The 25,688-nt window shown below is 44.0% G+C and overlaps 1 pseudogene; it reads left to right on the forward strand.

Annotated features, from left to right (window-relative positions):
• Positions 1-24,287: 24,287 nt before the first annotated feature.
• Positions 24,288-24,405, forward strand: LOC126356511 (5S ribosomal RNA; annotated as a pseudogene).
• Positions 24,406-25,688: the final 1,283 nt, after the last annotated feature.

A 25,688-nucleotide genomic window follows, 5' to 3' on the forward strand; every position in this document is an offset into this window, starting at 1 on the left:
GCATCGTTGACAGAACCGACTGCGGACCTTTGGTGCAGAGCCGGGTGGAGGGTCTGAATCAGAGGCTCAGACGGTTTTGCGACCGTATTGGCTGCAGATTCCTAGACTTGCGCCATAGGGTGGTGGGGTTTCGGGTTCCGCTGAATAGGTCAGGAGTTCACTACACTCAGCTGGCGGCTACACGGGTAGCGGAGGCTGTGTGGCGTGGACTGGGCGGTTTTTTAGGTTAGAAGGCCTCGGGAAAGTGCGGGATGGGCTGCAATGTCAAAGGGTGCTTGGCAATTACAGGACGTGCTTGGATCAAGGAACAGTCGGAATTTTAGTTGTAAATTGTTCTAGTTGCGCTGGAAAAGTCCCTGAGCTTCAAGCGCTAATAGAAAGCACAGAAGCTGATGTCGTTATAGGTACAGAAAGCTGGCTAAAGCCTGAAATAAGTTCTGCAGAAATTTTTACGAAGTCTCAGACGGTGTTCAGGAAAGATAGATTAGGCAGAATTGGTGGTGGAGTGTTTGTGTCTGTCAGTAGTGGTTTATCTTGTAGTGAAGTCGAAGTAGATACTCCGTGCGAATTGGTGTGGGTGGAGGTTATACTTAACAGCCGAATTAAGTTAATAATTGGCTCCTTCTACCGACCCCCAGACTCCGATGATACAGTTGCGGAACAGTTCAGAGAAAGTTTGAGTCTCGTAACAAATAAATACCCCACTCATACGGTTATAGTTGGTGGGGACTTCAACCTACCCTCGGTATGTTGGCAAAAATACTTGTTCAAAACCGGTGGTAGGCAGAAAACGTCTTCCGAGATTGTCCTAAATGCATTCTCCGAAAATTATTTCGAGCAGTTAGTCCACGAACCCACGCGAATTGTAAATGGCTGCGAAAACACACTTGACCTCTTGGCCACAAACAATCCAGAGCTGATAGAGAGCATCATGACTGATACAGGGATTAGTGATCACAAGGTCATTGTAGCTAGGCTCAACACCATTCCTTCCAAATCCATCAGAAACAAACGCAAAATAATTTTATTTAAAAAAGCGGATAAAGTGCCACTAGAAGCCTTCCTAAAAGACAATTTCCATTCCTTCCGAACTGACTATGCGAATGTAGACGAGATGTGGCTCAAATTCAAAGATATAGTAGCAACAGCAATTGAGATATTCATACCTCATAAATTGGTAAGAGATGGAACGGATCCCCCGTGGTACACAAAAAAGGTCCGAACGCTGTTGCAGAGGCAACGGAAAAAGCATGCGAAGTTCAGAAGAACGCGAAATCCCGAAGATGGGCTAAAATTTACAGACGCGCGAAATTTGGCACGTACTTCGATGCGAGATGCCTTTAATAGGTTCCACAACGAAACATTGTCTCGAAATTTGGTAGAAAATCCTAAGAAATTCTGGTCGTATGTAAAGTACACAAGCGGCAAGACGCTGTCAATATCTTCGCTGCGCAGTGCCGATGGTACTGTTATCGACGACTGTGCCGCTAAAGCGGAGTTATTGAACGCAGTTTTCCGAAATTCCTTCACCAGGGAAGACGAATGGAATATTCCAGAATTTGAAACACGAACATCTGCTAGCATGAGTTTCTTAGAAGTAGATACCTTAGGGGTTGCGAAGCAACTCAAATCGCTTGATACGGGTAAGTCTTCAGGTCCAGATTGTATACCGATTAGGTTCCTTTCAGATTACGCTGATACTATAGCTCCCTACTTAGCACTCATATACAACCGCTCGCTCACCGATAGATCTGTAATCCATTTAACTACAGACCTATATCATTGACGTCGGTTTGCAGTAGGGTTTTGGAGCATATACTGTATTCAAACATTATGAATCACCTCGAAGGGAACGATCTATTGACACGTAATCAGCATGGCTTCAGAAAACATCGCTCTTGTGCAACGCAGCTAGCTCTATATTCGCACGAAGTAATGGCCGCTATCGACAGGGGATCTCAAGTTGATTCCGTATTTCTAGATTTCCGGAAAGCTTTTGACACCGTTCCTCACAAGCGACTTCTAATCAAGCTGCGGAGCTATGGGGTATCGTCTCAGTTGTGCGACTGGATTCGTGATTTCCTGTCAGGAAGGTCGCAGTTCGTAGTAATAGACGGCAAATCATCGAGTAAAACTGACGTGATATCAGGTGTTCCCCAGGGAAGCGTCCTGGGACCTCTACTGTTCCTGATCTATATAAATGACCTGGGTGACAATCTGAGCAGTTCTCTTAGACTGTTAGCAGATGATGCTGTAATTTACCGTCTAGTAAGGTCATCCGAAGACCAGTATCAGCTGCAAAGCGATTTAGAAAAGATTGCTGTATGGTGTGTCAGGTGGCAGTTGACGCTAAATAACGAAAAGTGTGAGATGATCCACATGAGTTCCAAAAGAAATCCGTTGGAATTCGATTACTCGATAAATAGTACAATTCTCAAGGCTGTCAATTCAACTAAGTACCTGGGTTTTAAAATTACGAACAAATTCAGTTGGAAGGACCACATAGATAATATTGTCGGGAAGGCGAGCCAAAGGTTGCGTTTCATTGGCAGGACACTTAGAAGATGCAACAAGTCCACTAAAGAGACAGCTTACACTACACTCGTTCGTCCTCTGTTAGAATATTGCTGCGCGGTGTGGGATCCTTACCAGGTGGGATTGACGGAGGACATCGAGAGGGTGCAAAGAAGGGCAGCTCGTTTTGTATTATCGCGTTATAGGGGAGAGAGTGTGGCAGATATGATACACGAGTTGGGATGGAAGTCATTACAGCATAGACGTTTTTCGTCGCGGCGAGGCCTTTTTACGAAATTTCAGTCACCAACTTTCTCTTCCGAATGCGAAAATATTTTGTTGAGCCCAACCTACATAGTTAGGAATGATCATCAAAATAAAATAAGAGAAATCAGAGCTCGAACAGAAAGGTTTAGGTGTTCGTTTTTCCCGCTCGCTGTTCGGGAGTGGAATAGTAGAGAGATAGTATAATTGTGGTTCGATGAACCCTCTGCCAAGCACTTAAATGTGAATTGCAGAGTAGTCATGTAGATGTAGATGTAGATATGTCAGTCGCTCACACAATGGGTAGAAATGTGCAATCCATAAATATAAACAAACATCACTTACGACACAGAGTTACGTTGCCTTGTGGCACATGTTTGTTTTTGCTAAGGAGATGAAAATTAGAGGTCAATTAGTGATGGCACACCTGTTTCGTTGTTCTAAACCTCATATCGTCTCAAATACGTAGACTTTAAAGGATGGCAATGGCACCTCAGTTTCTACATATAATTAAACCGAAAACGGCCAGTGCAGGCAACCAGCATTACGGCAGGAACTGTGGTACCGTTTCCATTATTTAAAGTATTTCAGTCAAACCAAGTCTGCTACCTCTAGTTTTCAAAAAAATGGTTCAAATGGCTCTGAGCACTATGGGACTTAACATCTGAGATCATCAGTCGCCTAGAACTTAGAACAATTTAAACCTAACTAACCTAAGGACATCACACAAATCCATGCCCGAGGCAGGATTCGAACCTGCGACCGTAGCGGTCGCGCGGTTCCAGACTGCAGCGCCTAGAACCGCTCAGCCACATGGTCCCGCTCATCGCGTGAGCTCCTGATGGAGGTACATCCCGGGCCAATTACATATTTCACATTTTATTTCGAAAATATATGAGGTGGTAAAGTTGGGTGGGACACCCTGTACATTTCACCGATTTCGTACAAATTTGTGGTCTATGCGGTGCTTGAGTGGAAGTGAAAGCGACAGGAGTGGGCGCTCCAGATGGCCAACCGTCAGAAAAGAATAGCCAGTCGCTGGATGGCAACTACACTAACATAAATGGTTCATCCGACACGCGACAAAAAGCTAATTTTTCTAAAAATGTGGCCATTCGGACGAAATCGGTGATGAGTAGGCGCGGTCGCGTAGCAAGCTGAAAAACCAGTGCTGCAGAGATTCTTTGCACAACGTCACCAACTATCTTCTGGTCGATAGAGCATTGATATTAACTTAAAACCCACAACGCAACTGCATGGTGATTCCTCAAGTTCTGGAACACCACGTCCTCAGTTTCCCATACAGACGCCGCTGGGGATGACCAAAATGAAACAACAAATATATATATATATATATATATATATATATATATATATATATATATATATATATATATATATATATATGCAAGTCACACAACAACATTAAAACAAGACTCATACAGAAGACAGCGAAAATAAGACCAGTTCAGATGTACTAACACAAGACTCATACAGAAGACAGCGAAAATAAGACCAGTTCAGATGTACTAACACAAAACTGTAACACACAATGCACAGTCACAACAGAAAATGCGTCCAAAAACACGAACGCTATATGACACACCGTAACAACCAGTTCACATACAAAATTGGTAACATCTTTAAAAAAACTGTGCAATTTGTTTTTGAATGAGAAGTCTTCCTCAATTGAACAATTTTACTATCCACCTTAAGCTACTCTTATTCAGTGGAACCTCAGTAAACCTAAATCACAATCGTCAGACAGCTATTTGAACATCGTTTTGTTGTATGTGAGTCCAGTACCAACTCATTTGCTGGGTAGAGGGGAAGCAAGGAACTAAAGACAAGATATTTGATAGACGCTAAATGTCATTGCATCAACAACAAAGATGGGGTTTTAGTGTGCATAAAATACAAGAAAATATTAAGAGTAGCTCACCTATTTGCTGTAAAAATATGATTCCTAGTGAAAAAGAAATTGTGTAAATCATTTATTTTATTCAAAGGATATTGTACATTTCGTTCAAATAATATTTATACTTCTTAATGTAATGGGTTGTTATGTATTTTGAGTATGTTTTGCCCTTCATCGGGCAATATCATTGCATGTCTAATACAATAACTGTTAGTGCAATAATCTCTGAAATTGACTATTTGACCATTTATAACATTCAATATGGCTCCATCAAGATTAAAAAAGTTCATAAATTATGAAAAAGTTAATTCTAGACTATTTTTCACATATGTAATAATATCCCCTAATGACGAGCAAAACATCTTCAAGACATGTAGCAGTTATTAAATTAACGAATAAATAATTAATATGTTTGTTAGCAGTAAAAAAGAATATTTTATTCATAACAGTCATGGAATCAGCAGTTAGCCACTATGGCCAGCCAGAAGCTACTGCAGTGTCGGAACAACGTAACATTATACTAGGCTGGATCCTGCCGGAGGTCCCCAAAACACTGCCGTTTATTGTCTGAAACCTACTCTCTGAGCCATTGGTTCACATTAAAGACCCTGTGTATGGGGTTACTTTTAGTCACAAGGGTGATCTGTTTGGAATTCGAGAGCACCCCGCACCTATAGTTTGCTCGAAGAAAACCAAATTATGAAGCCAGTGGAGCTAGAATAAAGACTCTTGTGTCTCCTATTTCTCCTTGATATTTACCGAAACTTTAATTTTTAATTTTTTGTGAAACTAATGTTAGAAAAGCAGGTAATGCCTAATATTGAAAGCTTTAATGAAGATTCCACTACAGCATTTTTATATCATTATTCATTTTTATTATGAAGTACTGGTGCACAGGCAGTAACTTTCCTGATATCTTTCATTGTTCCCTGCCAATGTCCCCCTCATTTTCTCCACCGCAGCATTTTAGTTTATAATGTAGCATTAGGCGTCTATTATTAACTTGTATAACATTTTAATATACAAAATATTGTTTAGCTGATTAATGACATTTAGAAAACGAAAAGAATAGACATTATATACGAGTACGTGTGGTGTCTGTTCTTCCGGACATGTCCGGAAAAACAGACATGGTTTTGATCGAGGAACCACTACGAATTAAGACTCAAAGGAATTACAGACACTGGCTGCGAGTGGGCATTGATTTAAATCAATGGGGGAAGTTGGCTATTTGTGCCAGATCAGGATTCAAACGCATGTCTTCTGCTGACTAGGCAGATGCGCAGACCGCTGCACCATCTGGACACAGTGGTCATTGCAGCTTGCATGGACCACCCTAGCACGCCTCCTGTCAGAATCGAATTCTCAAGTTACCCACAACTACAAATGCAGTAACAAATGCTTACTATCCTCTTTCCTTGCGGCATTTCACAAAAGAGCTCGAGTCCGTTGTACATCTGCATTGAAAAGGTCTTTGGTTGTCTTCACCTCAATTATGTCCAAAAGAATAGACGCCATATGTGTATAATTAAGGCGATGACGCCCATGATCTCTTTAGTGTGGATGCACATAATTACTAGCTGTCGATGTAGACTTGCTTCTTGATGAAAAGTATCGTACACAGTTGTTATTGTGAGAAATTTTTACGTACTATGGTGGGCTTAAAAAGAGTAAATTACTTTTATTCAAATTACAGTATAACGTTCATGTCGTTTATGTCAGCTAAGCTTGGTAATGGCCATAGGCTGAAACTAGAACCGAACTGTGCAAAATAAATTACTGCTGAAGGTTTGATCATGAATTTTAGCACTGATTTGGAGGCTGAACGTCCCCACCTTCAAACAAACATTCATTTCAAACTTCTCGAATTTCGTCCACCATTCTTTTAAAAGTATTAATTGTGTGTCGTCAGCCATACGACCACACCGCCGCCTGAGAGATCGATCCGCCGGATGCGATTCCCTCGATAAACGGAACAGAAGAACGGCTGTGTTAGCCGTTCAATAATTGTCAACCAGTTGCAAAGTTAAGTAATAAATACTTTCTTATTTCCTACTCCTGCTAATTAATTGTTTTCCTGTTGTAGCTAACAAACAGTCTTGGCATAGTAGAACCCACGTTTCCACCTCCTTGGCTACCTCATCTTTGCCACCTCAGACTGTACGGCTGATCCCGGTGGAGGTTAGAGTCCTCCCTCGGGCATGGGTGTGTGTGTTTGTTCTTAGGTTCAAATGGTTCTGAGCACTATGGGACTTAACATCTGAGCTCATCAGTCCCCTAGAACTTAGAACTACTTAAATCTAACTAACCTAAGAACAGCACACACATCCATCCCCGAGGCAGGATTCGAACCTGCGACCGTAGCAGTCGCGCGGTTCCGGACTGAAGCGCCTAGAACCGCTCGGCCACGGCGGCTGGCCTTGTCCTTAGGATAATTTAGGTTAAGTAGGGTGTAAGCTAAGCGACTGATGACCTTTGCAGTTAAGTCCCATAAGATTTCCCAAACATTTGAATTTTTTTTTTTTTTTTGCCACCTCTTGTTGATGGACTCGATTATGGTGAAAGATCGAGAGCCATCATTAATAGTTTTGTCAACTGAAGTAGAACACGCTTCACTTGCGCACTGGGAATGTGGCGCAAGGGAGGAAGAAGTTTTAGAGGTGGATGCTGAGTTTATGCATAAGAGCTGTCCACTGAAAAACATTAGCCAAATAAGCCCAACCAAATAATTACGTGTATTGTAGAAATGGAATTGTGTAATATCTTAACCAGCTGCTCAATTTATTCTTCCTGTGTGACCACTTTCGATCAAAGACCATATTGCATTAAAGATTTACAGCAGCAGGTATAAAGAGTGAATCACCTAAAACTTGCATTGCATATATCGCGGAAATGTGAAGTGCAGTTGGTGTGCGGTTTTCACAGAATGGAGTGGTAGTCAGACACTCACTTTGGTTGCCAACAAACAGACTGTAATGATACTTAGAAAGTGTATTTTTTGTGAAAACATATACATTTTAAATGTATCTATTCCTATTGACACTAACAAACTGAAAGTACAATGAATTAGAATGTCAGTGGTGTTTGTTGCGGGATCGTAGTGCGAGTCGTTTACGAGACATCGTATTTTGAGAAGTTCCCATACCGAAACTTGTACACTGCCTGTGATAGTACTCGCTAAAGAACAACAGAAGTGCATACACTGGTTGTATGGATTCTGACCAGTAACGATACAATTGGCCATCAAAAGTTGTGTTCATTACCACTGGCAGCGGCAATGCATGCTTCCAGTTTAGTATGGAATGACTGCTTCATACGTGCTAGCATTTCAGCGTAGATGTCCAAGCAGGCTGCAGTGATACGTCGTTGCATATCCCCGGGAACAGTTGGTATGTCCTTGTAGATAGTGTCTTTCAGATTTCCCCACAGAAAAAGTTTGCAGGTGTCAAATCTGGGGAATAGGCTGGCCAAGGCATAGGTCCTCTGCGTCCAATCCAACGATTTGAAAACAATTCATGAACACCTGCTGCTGAACTTCATGTACTATGCTCTGGGCAGCCATCATGTTGGAACCACAGGTTCCTCTTAGTCTGCAGAGGAACGTCTTCTAGCATTCCTGGAAGATGGTCTGTCAAGAGGCTGCGATACTTGTGCGCGCTAAGTGTTCCATCTATGAAAAACAGGCCTACGAGCAGATGATTCACTGTTTCAGAGCACACTTTTACACTCAATGGACGCTGATGTAACACTTGGCAAAGCCAATGGAGATTGTCGACAGACCAATAGTGCACGTTTCGGCGGTTTATCTGGCCATGATTGGTAAATGTAGTTTCATCACTAAACAAAAACAAAAAATACATCCTGTCTTAGTGCCATGTACCAAAGTTAACACGATTTTCATAATCGTTTCCATGCAGGTCTTGATTGAGAGAGATGTGATAGGAATAGAAAGAATGCGTAGGACATTTGCCCGACTCGTGCCACTTCCTCCTACGATTGCACGGGAGCTAACATGCGGATTACCTGCTACAGCAACAATAACATTAATTCTGTAAGTGGGCTGCTTCTGTATTGGCAGCGCTGTGTAGCGCTTTTCATTGGATCTGACTGCGCTTTCTTTGTAAGAGACTCTGTGGCTGGTCGGACTCGTTGTTGGAAGTTAATCGCCAGTAGTGTTGGGCAGTTGGAAGTTAGTCGCCAGCAGTGAGGGAAGTACTGTTGAGCAGTTGGAGGTGAACAGCCATCAGTGGTGTCCGAAAGAACAGACAACATATCCATATAGTATATAGTTCTGGCAATACCAGCCATAACCTTCCTCTTCTGTGCGGATGCACACATATTACCCGAACTCTTACGGGACTCGGTAAGAATGTCTTCCACGAGTCATGAGTGTGTTGGGTTGGGACACTACGAATGTCGTGTGTGAACATATAAGGTGACAATGTGGGTCTCGCGGGAGGCGTGCGTGAGATAATCCCTGCAGTTTGACTATCCTCTGTGCCCTCGGTGGTTGAGACGCCGGTACGGTAGCTCAGGGTGTTCGGTCAGAGGGTTAGCTACCGTCGGTAATAAAAATCTGAGTGTACGCATCAACGAAGAACTTGAACGGGTGTCATTGGACGTCCGCCCCGAACGAATTCAATGAACACTATAGAACAAAATAAGACAAAAAAAGATGGGTAGAGCGTCTGCCACGCAAGCAGGAGATCCCGGGTTCGAGTCCCGGTCGGGGCACACATTTTCTTCCGACCCCGTTTATCTATATCAACCCCTGTCCGCAGCTGAATGTATTATTATATAATTCTAATTTATGTTTGTGCCTGAACTGGATGTCACATTATTAATGTAAAAAAATACATTATTTGATTTGCAAAATATCTTTCCTTGCTAACCACATCCCTATTAGTAGTTAGTGGCTTTAGTAGTTAGAAGCTTTTATTTAGCTGGCAGTATTGACGCTCACTGTATTGCAGTAGTTTGCGTAATGAAGATTTTTGTCAGGTAAGTGCTTAATGAAATGTATAGGTTATTGTTAAGATTTCTTTTTAGTCAGGGCCATTCTTTTGAATTATTTGAAGTCAGATTATCCGTTTTTGAGCAGTCAGATTGCGTTGCGCTAGAATATTGTGGGTCAGTGTAACATGATAAGAATATGTAAAGAGAAAGTATGTTCACTTGAATTCAATTTTACTCTGCAGTTTAAGTAAAACATTTATCAAAGAAGTTTCCATTTCCCCCTCTTTTGTCATCACTTGTTTCCTTCTGTTACGTTGTCTAGATGTCACACTAGCACTTTCACGTAAGTGCTTAAAGAGATTGATAAATAACTGCCGAAATGATTGACGTCTATTGGGATATCTCGTCGCATACACCATACAAGAACGAAACCCCCCGCCACACACCGTCAGGTGGCTTGCGGAGTATGGATGTAGATGAAATAGTCTTCCTACATACTCTATACACCATCAGCAAGTCGGCTTTCTCTGTACTGGTAAATCTCAGTGTCCACTCACGACCTACTGCTTGGACTGTCACACAGTAATTGACTAGAAAGTCGCAAAACACTCAAGGAACAAACAAGCATACTGTAAGCAAACGTAACGACACTGTACTTAGGCCGAATCGCACAAACATGTGTAAGTATGGAAACTTTAAAAAATACAATGTCATAAACGAGTCGCACCAAAATCCTGCAGCAACCACCGCTGAATTCTAATCTACCCTACTTTTAGTTTGTTAGTGTCAATAGGCATTGTTCTATTTTAAAATTATATATTTACACAAAAAATACTTTCCAAGAATTATTTTTTTCTAGCAATACGAGCCCCTGATTGCCAAATCATTGTGTGAAAACTCTACATCAATAGCAGCTTCCATTCCCACAATATTTGTGGTGCAAGAATTAGGTGACTGACACTGCATATACACTAAAGCGCCAAAGAAACTGGTATAGGCATGCGCGTTCAAATAGAGATATGCAAATAGGTAGAATACTGAGCTGCCGTAGGCAAGGCCTATATAAGATTACTGGTGTGTGGTACAGCTGTTATATCGGTTACTGCTGCTATAAAGGCATGTTATCAAGATTTGAGTCTGACCGTAGTGTTATAGTGGGCGCACGAGCGACGGGGCACAGCATTTCAGAGGTAGCTACGATGTGGGGATTTTCCCGTACGACCATTTCACGAGTGTACCGCGAATATCAGGAATCTTGGTAAAACGTCAAATCTCCGACGTCGCTGCGGCCGGAAAAAGATCCAGCAAGGGTGGGACCAACAACGAATGAAGAGAATCGTTCAAGGTGACATAAGAGCAACTCTTCCACAAACTGCTGCAGATTTCAATGCGGGGCTCATCAGGAACAGTCAGCGTGTGAACCATTCAACGAAAGATCATCGATAGGGGCTTCCGGAGCCGAAACCCTTCATGTACCCTTGAAGACTGCACGACACAAAGCTTTACGCGTCGCCTGGGCTCGTCAACACAGACACTGCCCTGTTGATGGCTGGACGATAGTAGCCTGGTCGGACGAATCTCTTTTCAAGTTTCATCGAGCTGAAGGACATGTACGGAATGGAGGAAACCTAATGAATCCATGGAACCTGCATGTCCGCAGGGGACTGGTCAAGCTGGTGGAGACATAGTAATGGTGTGGGGTGTGTGCAGTTGGTGTGATATGGGACTCCTGATACGTCTAGATACGACTCTGACAGGTGACACGTACGTAAGCATCTTGTCTGATATGGGACTTCTGATACGTCTAGATACGACTCTGACAGGTGACACGTACGTAAGCATCTTGTCTGATCACGTAGCACCCATTCATGTCCATTGTACATTCCGACGGACTTGGTCAATTCCAGCAGGATAATGTGACACCCCACACATTCAAAGTTGCCACAGAATGGCTCCAGGAACATGCTCCTGAGTTTAAACACTTCCGATGGCCGCTCGCTGAGGCCGAGCGGTTCTAGGCGTTTCAGTCCGAAACCGTGCTGCTGCTACGGTCGCAGTTTCAAATCCTGTCTCGGGAATGGATGTGTGTAATGTACTTAGGTTAGTTAGGTTTAGGTAGTTCTAAGTCTATGGGACTGATGACCTCAGATGTTAAGTCCCATAATGCTTAGAGCCATTTGAACCACTTCCGATGGCCACCAAACTCACCAGACATGAACATTATTGAGCAACCTGGAATGCTTTGCAACGTGCTGTTCAGATGAGATCTCCACCCCCTCGTACTCTTACGGATTTATGGACAGCCCTGCAGGATTCATGGTGTCATTTCCCTCTGGTACTACTTCCAACATTAGTTGAGTCCATACCATGTCTTGTTGTGGCACTTCTGCGTGCTCGCGGAGAACTACGTGATATTAGGCAAGTGTACCAGTTTCTTTGCCTCTTCAGGGTAAATGTAGCTGTGCAATACAAATAAATTGAAAAGCAGTTTAAAGTTTTACATGATGCCGTTTCCACAATTTATGAAAGCTGCAGAATGCAATCAACAAATAATTATGTCTAAATTTTTTTTACGATCATATGAGTGTCTTTACCACAGTATTAAATTCGGTTTTGGCGCCAGAATGTGACCCCAGCAATGATGGAGGAAGAAACTTTTCAAAGGTCAGGATGAAGCACCACTTATTTCATCTGGATGTGTATTGAGAGATTCGTTGGTGACTGAAATGGAGTAATGGATCACTGGTACGACGCCCCTGAACTAATTATACATTTTTAATCTTTGGAACGACGGTGTGGTCGCTACTGGAGTGGGCATCTTGGCCCAGGTTGATGCAGTAAGGCACAGAACCTCAACAAGCTACCATCAGCAGAACCTGGGAAGCAACATGCATAGGTAACATGCCCTGCTGATGTGAGGACGGCAATAGCCACTCTGTGGCCAATGAATGCAGCCATGTTGAGGCCACCTGTCTGCCTCAAGCAGTGGAATACAACAGAGGGAAGTGTGGTACTAAAAATTGCAGTTCCCACCATAGTCAACACTGAAGGTACGTGCCTGCCCTGGGTGGTGGTCAGCAATAAGGTGTTCCACAAGGACCAAAGTACAGAGACAGAGTAGGCCCACTGCTGCAAGTCCCGATCTGAATACACATCCCATGAGGGAGGTAGACATCCTAAGAAGGTAGTCACACAATAGGTGACGCGTTAGTGTTGAGATGCCAAGCAGCTCGCATACAAGTTTTTGTCCGTATGGATGCCTGTAGATTCTGGATTCTAAGTCAAAAGTAGGTGACTGGCTGTATCACCATGTACTGTAAGTGGTCTTTCTCTCAAAGTTAAATGCTGGAGCTGGTGGCATACCTTGGCATCATGCCGCGGGGGATTAGCCGAGCGGTCTAAGACCCTGCAGTCATGGATCTTTGCCACCTCAGACTGTGCGGCTGATCCCGGCGGAGGTTCGAGTCCTCCCTCGGGCATGGGTGTGTGTGTTTGTCCTTAGGATAATTTAGGTTAAGTAGTGTGTAAGCCTACGGACTGATGACCTTAGCAGTTAAGTCCCATAACATTTCACACACATTTGAACAATACCTTGGCATCATGGGCACACCTGGATACTGTCCGAGGACATCTGAGCTCACTGAGAGGAAGAGCCTATGCGAACCAGTTTGGTACTCGTAGTGTTTTCCTCTCGCCAGGCCTTTAGCGTGGAAACCAAAACAAGTTAGTATGAAACTTTCCTGGCAGATTAAAACTGTGTGCCGGTCCGAGACTCGAAGTTGGGACCTTTGCTTTTCGTGGGCAAGTGCTCTACCATCTGAGCTACCCAAGCACGACTCACGCCCCGTCCTCACAGATTTACTTCCGCCGGCACCTCGGCTCCTACCTTTCAAACTTCACAGAAGCTCTTCTGAGAACCTTGCAGAACTAGCACACCTGGAAGAAAGGATATTGTGGAGAGATCCTTTCTTCCAGGAGTGCTAGTTCTGCAAGGTTCGCAGAATAGCTTCTTCTAACTAAAATTAAATATTATTACGACTGCTGCAACAGTCTGACACCGATCAAGGTACGCGTAATTTCTGCTTTTGACGGTTGTGTCTCTGGACAAATCTCAGTATCTATAGCGCACATAATTTTCCACGTACAAAATCTCTCTCATACCCTCGCGGTTATCGATGTGCTGAATCTACACGTACCTCACGATAGGACACGCACTCATCCTCTCTAGTCATGCCACAACTTAAAGCACAGCAACTTTACACTGGAATATATACACATTTTCCACAACGTAAGCCACAGTAACAATACACAAACAGTGCAGTTATCTTTTATATCTGTACGGCACCTCAAAAACTTATGGTATGACTACACTCATACCAGCTATATGTCACGATGCTCCTCAGTCCTAGGGAAGCAACGACAGCCTTTTCTTTGTTTCTACAGACATGAAATTCAGTGGCAATAAACTATTTTACACTGATCACCATATTTCACTGACAACTAAACCTCGGAAAGTGCCATACATATCATATACAGAAACACTCTTACTCAATTGCACTGCTCTCCCACTGAGGATACGAGATTAAATATTAGATCGTGAAACCCATATACAACCCAGCGATATATCACCGCATACCGTGTCGATGTAGTATACATACAATTCATATCCTCCCCATACAAAATCATCCATTTTACATCAGAGCACCCTCAGCGGACTGAAGTTGCTCTCAGAACCGTTCTACAAATTCGGGATCGTTTCCCCTTGGCACAAATGCGCAACTTTTTCTGTTCCGAACCTGCTTCCTTGCTTGCTCACCTTTCTACGCACATCTCCAGACTCGGGGGTTACAAGAACACACGTATTTTCACATGGTTCGCCATAATATTAAACCATTTTCGCGGTACTTCTCGATATCAAGCACTAGGCAGCGTCCTACCAATCGCTAGCGCAACATAATTCCTAAGATACAGACTGAAAATTATTTCTCTACAAACCCCAAATTTTAGCGAGGTGCGGTGACCTGTAAACCACTGAGTAACTCGAAACTTAGGATAGTGGAGGTAGTCCAAGTGTCCTTTCTTTCGCGCCATTTTCTTGGGATAGCAGAGGTAGCCCAATTGACCTATCTCCCAGCCAAAAATTCAAACTTCCTGTTGGGGGGGAAGGGGGGGGGGGCTGGCATTTGCGTCATCAACTGACGTCACAGCCGCCATCTTGGATTATGTCATGCGCTGTGCACATTAGTACACGTTAGTACATGTTAGCCCGCCAACATGGGTTGGTAGGAGGACGTGGCGGTCGGTTGAGGATCGTAGTGGTGACTTTAACTGTTTCCTTTGAAGTCCAGGTGGGTGTGGCACTCATGAAAATATGACAAAATTTGAATTTCCCGCCGCCGCCATCCTGGCTTTGGGGTGGGAAATCTATCAGTGGCACCACAGGTCTAATGGTACTTGCGTCATCACCTGGCGTTGTGGACGACAGCACTCTCTGATGGTGGCGCTATGTACTAAATGAGTTTGTTCTGGACCTCTTGGTGAACACACTGTTTCCCGCCATCTTGGATTATGTCACAGATGAGAGCACCCTCTGGTGGTGGTGCTGTGTACTAAGTCAGTTGGAGTCTGGACCTTGTGAACACACTGAATAGCCGTACTGCATGAAATTGATTAAATGAAGCCTTATGTCCAGGTCCTTTTCCCACGAATCCTTAGGAGGAGGTGGCAGTTGAGTGACTGAGGTTAGTCCAAGTGTTCTTTCTTTCGCACTATTTTCTTAGCTTAGTAGAGATACATGAATTGACATTTCTTTACCACAAATATTTAAACTCGGCGCCAGTTCATAGGAATAAGTGGCAGTCGGATGACTTAGGTTAGTGGGGAAACCCCAAGTGACCTATCTTCCTGTGATTTCCTTAGGTTAGTAGAGATAAATGTGGTGTGATGCATTATCCTGTTAGATATTGGAACTTCCCGACCTTTTTCTAGGTGGGGGGGGGGGGCATTTTCCCGCCAAAATTCAAACCCACCAAAAGCTGCCATCTTGAATGACGTCACAGCCGCCATTTTGGATGACGTCTTCGAAGCCATCTTGGATACATCTGGCAACAGTGCAGAGTGGGCTCGTGCACAGGTTGCCCTAATACTAGCCAGTACATGAGCAGTGTTGCTACATTGGATCTAAACTTCCATATGCACAGACCCTGGATGATAGGTCAGATTGCTTTCTTTGGTCGAATCAGGCGATGTTCCCACACATAAATAAGCTTATTGTAAGAAAGAAAGAGTTCATAACATTTTGATGCTGAGAAATATAACAGCAGGGATATGTCGTGGATTCTATGGTCTGAAATCGTTAACCATGTAATTTTTTCATTTTTAAATGCCATTAGGCCACAAAAAAGTTTCTCTTACTTTAAGTTCTACTATATTTCTTATTATATCTTTTAAATGTACTTGATCATCAGTCTCAAGCTCAACTACAAAAATTTGCAAACCATTAAGACGATTTTCTATAGACGAATGTAAAAAGTTTTTAATTAATTTTAACTTAGAGAAACTCCTTACACCAAGAAACTCCTTTTACACCTACAACAGTTATTGGTGATGCTAGATATATTCTTAATGGTCAATTAAGGTTATGGGACAAAATTTAACTTTGTAATTAAACTCAGTACATTGCTTAGGCTTTCCTTTTGGAAAAAAAGTGCTACTTCTACCTCATTTACAACAGAATCACGATCCGTTACAATACTGAAAACAAATGTTTGTCCGAACGGATCATGAAGGCCCAACGGTACCAATCGGCCGCTGTGTCATCCTCAGCGCTTAGGCGTCACTGGATGCGGATATGGAGGTCATGTGATCAGCACACCGCTCTCTAGGCCGTTTTATCAGTTTACGGGACCAGAGCCGCTACTTCTCAATCAAATACCTCCTCAGTTTGCCTCACAACGGGCTGAGTGCACCCCACTTGCCAACAGGGCTTGGCAGAACGCATAGTCACCCATCAAAGTGCTAGCCCAGCTCAGCAGCATTTGCCGGCCGTGGTGGCCGTGCGGTTCTAGGTGCTTCAGTCTGGAACCGAGTGAGCGCTACGGTCGCAGGTTCGAATCCTGCCTCGGGCATGTATGTGTGTGATGTCCTTATGTTAGTTAGGTTTAAGTAGTTCTAGGGGAGTGATGACCTCAGATATTAAGTCCCATAGTGCTCAAAGTCATTTGAACCATTTTTGAACCCAGCAGCACTGAACTTCGGTGATCTGACGGGAGCGGGTGTTACCACTGCGGCAAGGCCGTTGGCCATGTTATAACACATTGCCAGAAAAATTATTAGTACATCCTTTTAGAGGTATCCAATTCACTCCAGCTTTGTTGTTGCAACACAGCATATGAAGTACATGAAATTATCACATTTACAGATCAATAGAACAAGCGGTTCTGAGGTACCCATGCTGAAACATCCAAATTAATAGGTGGTGTAGCCTCCACGGACGAAATATAGGCGCTGACTCTGGCCTCCAGTCGATCGTAAAGAGGGCGAATACCGTCCTGGGGTTCGTTATGCCACGACCTGTTCACGTAGTTCTGCAAGAATTGTTGGCTGACGAGCTGCACACGCCACATTTCGTCGCATCATATCCCACACATGCTCGATTGGAGACAAGTTCGAAGATCGTGTAGGACATGAAAGTTGCTGGACTTCTTGCAGAGCAAGTTGAGTTTCACAGGCAATATGTGGGTGAGAACTATCCTGTTGCAAAAATGTAGAACATTGCCATGTCTCATACAGTGTAGGAAAACCGTTGGCATTCAATGCAGCTTCCAGTCGTCTCGGAATGGGTAAATGTAGGTCCTGTGTGGGTGTTTAGGGAATCTGATAAAAAACTTCCTGCAAAATACTGGCAGGTTAGGCAACAATGATGGAAGTGGAAAGTGGTCAAGTTCCTATCTCTCCAAAGGAGACCAGCAAAGGATCAACAATGTTGGGATGTGGTGCGTGTGGTGGCCAGAGTAGGTGTGACGATGCATCCGTGTGGTCAAAACACCAATCCCGGACGATGCAAGCAACGTGAAGTCATCTTGGAATGAAGCATCACCATTGTGAAACACACATTTAACCATGGCATGGACCTGATAAGCCAAAATGGCCATATCATCCTTGACAGTTACGCGACCTTGCACACTGCATGGGTTCTATTGAATACTACAATATGACTGTGGTTAAATTATCACCGAGCCCCTACCATGTTTCAGTCCTCAGAAAACGTAAACAGTGTGAAACAAGACTCATCCGACCAAATGACTTTCCTTCATGGCACCACAGTCCGCATTTTATGGCTTCGGTGCCACGTTTTCCTGTTACGAGCATTTTCATCACTGATGACAAGTTTTGCAATTCCAGCTCGCTTCGCAATTCCCTACTTCTAGAGCTCTCTTGTGTTGTTTTGCTGCTGAGTGCTACATTCAGTTATGCAGTGACATTTCCAGCTATCGTCTTCAATGACCGCCTGCCACGATCACTCAACACATACTTCCATTGGCGTTGTGACTTAGCGGATGATGTTTTTCCACTTGCGTCTTCAAACACCAAACACTTCGGCTCCCTTGTTACAGAAGTACCCACCATACGAGAACCAACATTTTACCCGCATTCTAACGTAGCCCCCACATAAAATACTCGCAAATACAAAGAACACTGTTCTACGACGGACACTCGCAGTGTATTGTGTCCATTCCACAGACGCTATTCGTGCTGAAATAAAACAGCGCAACCTGCAGGGTTGGCTAGCCACTGAATGTATGATCAAACATGCGTTTCCAGCGGTATATCCATATTTGTGACCAACCCCTGTAACTTTCGCTTATTTTGCGGCCCCGGTCGAGAACATTCCCGACGTTGCAGGAAGAAACCCTGAAACAACCGCCCACGTGCGATCTAATCGCAGGCAGGAAGTAGAGGGTCACGTGGGCGGCTGCTGAGATGCGGTAGCCGCATCACTTACTTGGGGGATGCCCCGGACGAACGCTGATAAACTGCGCGCAGTGCTGCGTGCGCAGCTGATACCGCACTGGGGAGCGCAACTGCGGCGACCGGGTAGGCTGTAGACTTGGGCCAGCGGTCGGAATCGCTACGACACAAACCTGCATACCTAAAGAGACGCAAAGGGAGAACTGCAGTGTCGTTACTCTGTAGGCTGTTAGCAGCGCGGTATCATTCGATGAGCGGCGTACAAAAAATAGGGCAACATATTTTTTTCTGAAATCAGGCTGGTTTTATTCACGATTCCACCACACTATATTATTCCCCACTCTTTTGGATAAAAAACCCTGTTTTTAAATATAATGATCGTTCAATGCGACAGCCTTAGTGGAAGGGTCTGTGTGCCTGCATGCTACCATTCTACAGGTTAGACGTCGGAACCAACGTCTGTCATCCACTTACAGCTTCTCACGGAGTGCATCCTTGATTGGGTCAAACAGATGGAGGTCGGATGGTGAGAGATCGGGTGTGGTAGAGTGGTTGAGAAGAACAGCCCAGTGAAGCTTCTCTCGGATGCACAGAATTGTCTGAGGCCTTGCGTTGTCACGAAGAAGGGGAAGTTCGCTTGCATTTTTGTGACGACAAACACGCAGAAATCGTTTCTTCATTTTCTAACGATAGCACAATACAATACAGAGTTATTCGTTTCATCACTAGGGACGACACATAATAACACCTTCAGAGTCACAGAACACGGTCACCATGACTTATCAGCTGAGGATATGGCTTTGAACTTTTTCTTCAGAGGAGAAGTGGTGTGGCGCCATTCCATTTATTGTCGTTTAGTTTCCGGAAGTGATGAACCCATGTTTCATCGCCTGGGATGGTGTTAGACAAAAAATTGTCACGATCAGCTTCGTAACGTGCCAGCAGCTAAGCACAGATGGTTTTTCGTTGCTCTTTATCGTCTTCTGATAGTCGACGAGCAACCGTCGGACACTTTGCTTGGAGTACCCTCACTGATGGGCCAGTGAGTCAGCAATACCAGCAGAGACGTCCAGTTGCGCAGCGAGGTGTTTGATTGTGATCCGTTCATCACCTCCGACGAGTGTCCGCACATTCCGTCACTGAAGGAGTCACAGCTTTGGGCGCCAAACTGGCACGCAAGAGATCACACAGTTTTGCACGATATTATTGCGATGATGACAGACGCCTCGCCAAACGACCCACTGTGCTATTGTTCACTGCCAGGTCTCCGTAGACAAAAAAATGGTTCAAATGGCTCTGAGCACTATGGGACTTAACATCTGTGGTCATCAGTCCCCTAGAGCTTACTACTTAAACCTAACTAACCTAAGGACATCACACACATCCACGCCCGAGGCAGGATTCGAACCTGCGACCGTAGCAGTCACGCGGTTCCGGACTGAGCGCCTTAACCGCGAGACCACCGCGGCCGGCCAACTTCCTCTCCGTAGACACTCTGCAAGCGTCTATGAATATCAGCGGTGCTCTGGTTTCCGCCAAAAGAAACTCAATGACAACTCTTTATTTGGAACGTACCTCCGTTACAGACTCCATTTTGAAGGCTACATACCAAATTCTGCACTTTTTTTCAACCGAAATTGGCCGATAAAAAATGGTTTTGCATTAGTTAGTGAACAGCCCTCGTATAAGCCTTGCGTAAATGCAGGTACAGGGGACAGGGACGCAAATTCTAAGACAACGACTTTCACACAAAACGCGCCAGAATAAACTGAGGACGATTAAGCGCTCGTAACTAGTGTGTATGCGATCTGTATCGCTCTCAAGAGCGATTCAGAAAGTTTTAACAATCACTAGCAGTAGCGCAAAGCCTTTACGACAGTCCAAGTAAAAAAGGAAGGATGTCGCAGTTTTCTTTAGCCACGCACAGACAAAAAGAGAATGAAAACGCTCTGCAGTCAGGGGAGGGCACAGTCTTCCTATCCCATTAGCGGACGACACCAACGGCTCCTAGAAAACAAGGATGGAACTAAACATGTGTGTATCGTCACGCACTGCAAGCTTCGCCGTTTGAGGTAAATCAGTCCCTATGGAAGTCCATGCGTTGGCCCTGTTTTGGCGAATAATAAGTACCAAGCAAAAAATTTCCCTGTGTAGCTGCGTGCTTAAAATAAAAAAAAAGTGTCTTTACAAACCATGACAAGCAATTGTAAAGGTTGTGTTGTTTCCGGCAGAAAGCCAATGAAAAACAGATTTTATAAAAGTTTCCGCATGATAACAGATGATACAGAACAATATATTTATTTACCGTTAATGCAAAATGCAGGAAGTTATTGGTGAAATGTTGGAGCGGAGCGAAACAAGACTTCCTGGAAATCACACAATGGATTTTTGTCCAAAAAATTAATTATGTAATAAATTTCTTGAAAGTTTTCGACGTAATTAAGGTAAACGTAATTAGTGAACTGAGGGAAAATTTTGCCGAATTTTCATAGCTAAATCAAGAGTGGGAAAGGGACAAATGGCGAATGGGAAATGACCAGCGTGAAGGCTCGTTACACAGAAGACTACTTACTGGAAAGTAACCAGAATAATTAAGAAAATAATAAAAATTTTAGTAATGCAGTTTTATATAGTAAAGATGCTACGCTACGTTAATGATAAGTTGCTTGCAAAGAATGAATAATTTAAATGATTGAATTCTAATAACAAGTACTAACTTCACCGGAGATGAAATACAAGGCCCTCTCGGATTATAACAATAAAAGTTGACTTCGTAGAGATGCATGTTTTTCGACAGTATACCTTTGTAGATATCTACATTCCACCTCTGTAGTTAGATGTGGACAGCCACAACATATACAAAGGGATGAATCTTAAACATTCAATGACACACAAAAATGGTGAGTGCTTTCAGGTATTAAATAGTTACAAATCAGTTACACATGAAATATTTTTTGCCTTATTTTTTTAATCATGTTCCTCTGGATATAATACGCTAACAAGAGACTGTTTTACATCAGTGCCTTAGCTCACAACATAACAATATGACGATTCTAATCAGACTTCTGTACAATAGTCATACAAAGCCATGGCGCGTGCATTTCGTTTCGATGCCACCCCAGGAAGAAGGTCAAGAAGACAGAAAGAAGTGAAATTCGAATACAAATAACTGAGTAATGAAATCCCTGCAGTATTGCATAAAATTGTCTACATGTCAGCCCCTTTAGATAACTGAAAATGAGTCTCTGGACGAGGAGAAAGTTTAATTTTGGTAGTGATGTTACAACTCTCTGAACAAAGCTTTAAAATTAATAAAATTAAAAAGAAACCAGTCGAATCTTTGGTGAAATTATATGTCTAAAAGTAAGAAATAGATTAGAGAAACATTTGACGCCTGTGAATGACGCTGAAACTCGTGTACAGCAAATATCCTCTAGTACGCTTTAAAATTTTCAGATTCCAAGCTAAACATCGGATTTTAAATTCTTAATCGGCCCCTCATTTGCTTTATGTGATTTCGAGTATGACATAAAGGCGTATCAATTTTTTTCTGATCTACACTCCTGGAAATTGAAATAAGAAAACCGTGAATTCATTGTCCCAGGAAGGGGAAACTTTGTTGACACATTCCTGGGGTCAGATACATCACATGATCACACTGATAGAACCACAGGCACATAGACACAGGCAACAGAGCATGCACAATGTCGGCACTTGTACAGTGTATATCCACCTTTCGCAGCAATGCAGGCTGCTATTCTCCCATGGAGACGATCGTACAGATGCTGGATGTAGTCCTGTGGAACGGCTTGCCATGCCATTTCCACCTGGCGCCTCAGTTGGACCAGCGTTCGTGCTGGACGTGCAAACCGCGTGAGACGACGCTTCATCCAGTCCCAAACATGCTCAATGGGGGACAGATCCGGAGATCTTGCTGGCCAGGATAGTTGACTTACACCTGCTAGAGCACGTTGGGTGGCACGGGATACATGCGGACGTGCATTGTCCTGTTGGAACAGCAAGTTCCCTTGCTGGTCTAGGAATGGTAGAACGATGGGTTCGATGACGGTTTGGATGTACCGCGCACTATTCAGTGTCCCCTCGACGATCACCAGAGGTGTACGGCCAGTGTAGGAGATCGCTCCCCACACCATGATGCCGGTGTTGGCCCTGTGTGCCTCGGTCGTATGCAGTCCTGATTGTGGCGCTAACCTGCACGGCGCCAAACACGCATACGACCATCATTGGCACCAAGGCAGAAGCGACTCTCATCGCTGAAGACGACACGTCTCCATTCGTCCCTCCATTCACGCCTGTCGCGACACCACTGGAGGCGGGCTGCACGATGTTGGGGCGTGAGCGGAAGACGGCCTAACGGTGTGCGGGACCATAGCCCAGCTTCATGGAGACGGTTGCGAATGGTCCTCGCCGATACACCAGGAGCAACAGTGTCCCTAATTTGCTGGACAGTGGCGGTGCGGTCCCCTACGGCACTGCGTAGGATCCTACGGTCTTGGCGTGCATCCGTGCGTCGCTGCGGTCCGGTCCCAGGTCGACGGGCACGTGCACCTTCCGCCGACCACTGGCGACAACATCGATGTACTGTGGAGACCTCACGCCCCACGTGTTGAGCAATTCGGCGGTACGTCCACCCGGCCTCCCGCATGCCCACTATACACCCTCGCTCAAAGTCCGTCAACTGCACATACGGTTCACGTCCACGCTGTCGCGGCATGCTACCAGTGTTAAAGACTGCGATGGAGCTCCGTATGCCACGGCAAACTGGCTGACACTGACGGCGGCGGTGCAGAAATGCTGCGCAGCTAGCGCCATTCGACGGCCAACACCGCGGTTCCTGGTGTGTCCGCTGTGCCGTGCGTGTGATCATTGCTTGTACAGCCCTCTCGCAGTGTCCGGAGCAAGTATGGTGGGTCTGACACACCGGTGTCAATGTGTTCTTTTTTCCATTTCCAGGAGAGTAGTTCGTTTCGTACTTTGTGAAAAATCATTTTACAAAGCGCATGGCCATTTTTCAACATTTAAAAATCTTCAGATGTATTGTACCAGATGTAAATAATAATTACCAAATCTTTGTGTATGCTTGTTCCCCGTTGTTACCGTGAAATTTCATATAACATTGTCAGAGTAAAAAAAATTACTAGATTTACATATTGTGGTTGTAAATAATTAGAGTAGTTCAACTTAAGACATTGAAGTAGTGAAGAGTATGACAGTATATTAGATTTAATAGCATAGTAGCTGCTACCAGCTGCTCCGCTCACATATCAGTACTTTTGTAATGATGAGTGATGGTGAGTAAGCAAGCTAGTAATTTCACGGTAGTGGTAAGTTCCTATGGGACCAAAGTGCTGATGTCATCGGTCCTAGGCTTACACACTACTTAATCTAACTGAAACTAACTTACGCTAAGGACAACACACAAACCCAAGCCCGAGGGAGGATTCGAACCTCCAACGGTGGGAGCCACACTAGCCGTGGCAAGGCGCGGCAGTTATTTCACGACATGTCTGTATGTATACAGTGTTAAAAAGTATCTAATACATTGAGAGATGGTAATACTTATCAAAACAAGAAAAATAAGTCTAATAAACATCGGTTCGGAAACGTATACTTTCCGAGATAAACACGTGTTTATAGGAAGGACGCCAACGGCCTTGCCGCAGTGGTAACACTGGTTCCCGTCAGATCACCGAAGTTAAACGCTGTCGGGCTGGGCTAGAAATTGGATGGGCGACCATCCGGTCTGCCGAGCGCTGTTGGCAAGCGGGGTGCCCTCAGCCCTTGTGAGGGAAACTGAGGAGCTACTTGACTGAGAAGTAGCGGCTCCGGTCTCATAAACTGACATACGGCCGGGAGAGCGGTGTGCTGACCACATGCCCTTCCATATACGCATACAGTGACGCCCGTGTGCTGAGGATGACACGGCGGTCAGTCGGTACTGCTGGGCCTTCCAAGGCCTGTTCGGGCGGAGTTATAGGACGGACCGTGTGACACTTTGTTGCGTATATTTGCACAGTCGTCCCATTGGTGCTCCGTCAAATGTGTCGGCAGGGTTTTATGATGTCTTACTCACAGAACTCTACATACCATTAGGTGGTCTACAACCAGTTGTGTGGTTCGAGTCGCGTTGTAGGCTACTTTAATTTTCGTCCTGTTTGTGTGCCTCACGTACAGAACTGTCAACCCTGGGTACGTATCATGGTGTTTTACCTTCTTCCAAACTCGGATTCACTTACGTGTTTACTGTTATTGCGCTGTTTGTACGCACAAATGGTGTAGTACATTGGTTCCCAACAGGTGATCCGCGGACCCAGAGGGGTCCGCGAGCTATGCCACAGGGGTCCGCAAGATGCTATTAGAATAAAAAATATAGTAAATAAATTTCGTATGATAACAGATTTTTTGTTTTGGAGCAGAGCTTTAGCGAACGCTAACTTCTGCGTCTAGCGTCTTCCTAGATCCAACTGACACTAGCACACTCTATCGCAAAAACTAGAATTAGACAGAGGCAAATAGTTCTGTTGTATGGCTTATTTTTTACACATGTCTACTCAATGCAATCTCAAGTGTAGTACACTTGAAAGACCAATACACTCAATTTTAATTTTTTCTGTCATTTTCAGTTCATTCTCATTTTTTTTTAAGGAGATTGTTATACTAAACACCCAGATTTGAAGACAAAGATTTTGAACAACAACCAAAAATTTAACAATCACAATTATGGCTAAATTGAAAAAGTTTTAATCTCCATATTTTTTCAATTATGAATATGTCAATGTTTTTCCTAACTACGAAAAATATAAAACGTATAAAAAGACTCTTAATTTGGCGTTTTTAGGTATTGATACTGTGATATGACAAGGTACCAATCATGCTCGATGAGGGGGTCCTCGAGAAAATTTTGATGGGAACCCCTGGTGTAGTACATTAACATCTTTTCTCTTCCACCAATCGTTAGTAATGGAAGTCTACTACTTGACATTTGAAATGGCGTAAATGATATTCTGCTACGGTTTAGCAAATGGACGTTGCCTGGGGGCCCGTG

The sequence above is a fragment of the Schistocerca gregaria genome, chromosome 3 (assembly GCF_023897955.1).
Source record: "Schistocerca gregaria isolate iqSchGreg1 chromosome 3, iqSchGreg1.2, whole genome shotgun sequence".
Classification (NCBI taxonomy): Eukaryota; Metazoa; Arthropoda; class Insecta; order Orthoptera; family Acrididae; genus Schistocerca; species Schistocerca gregaria.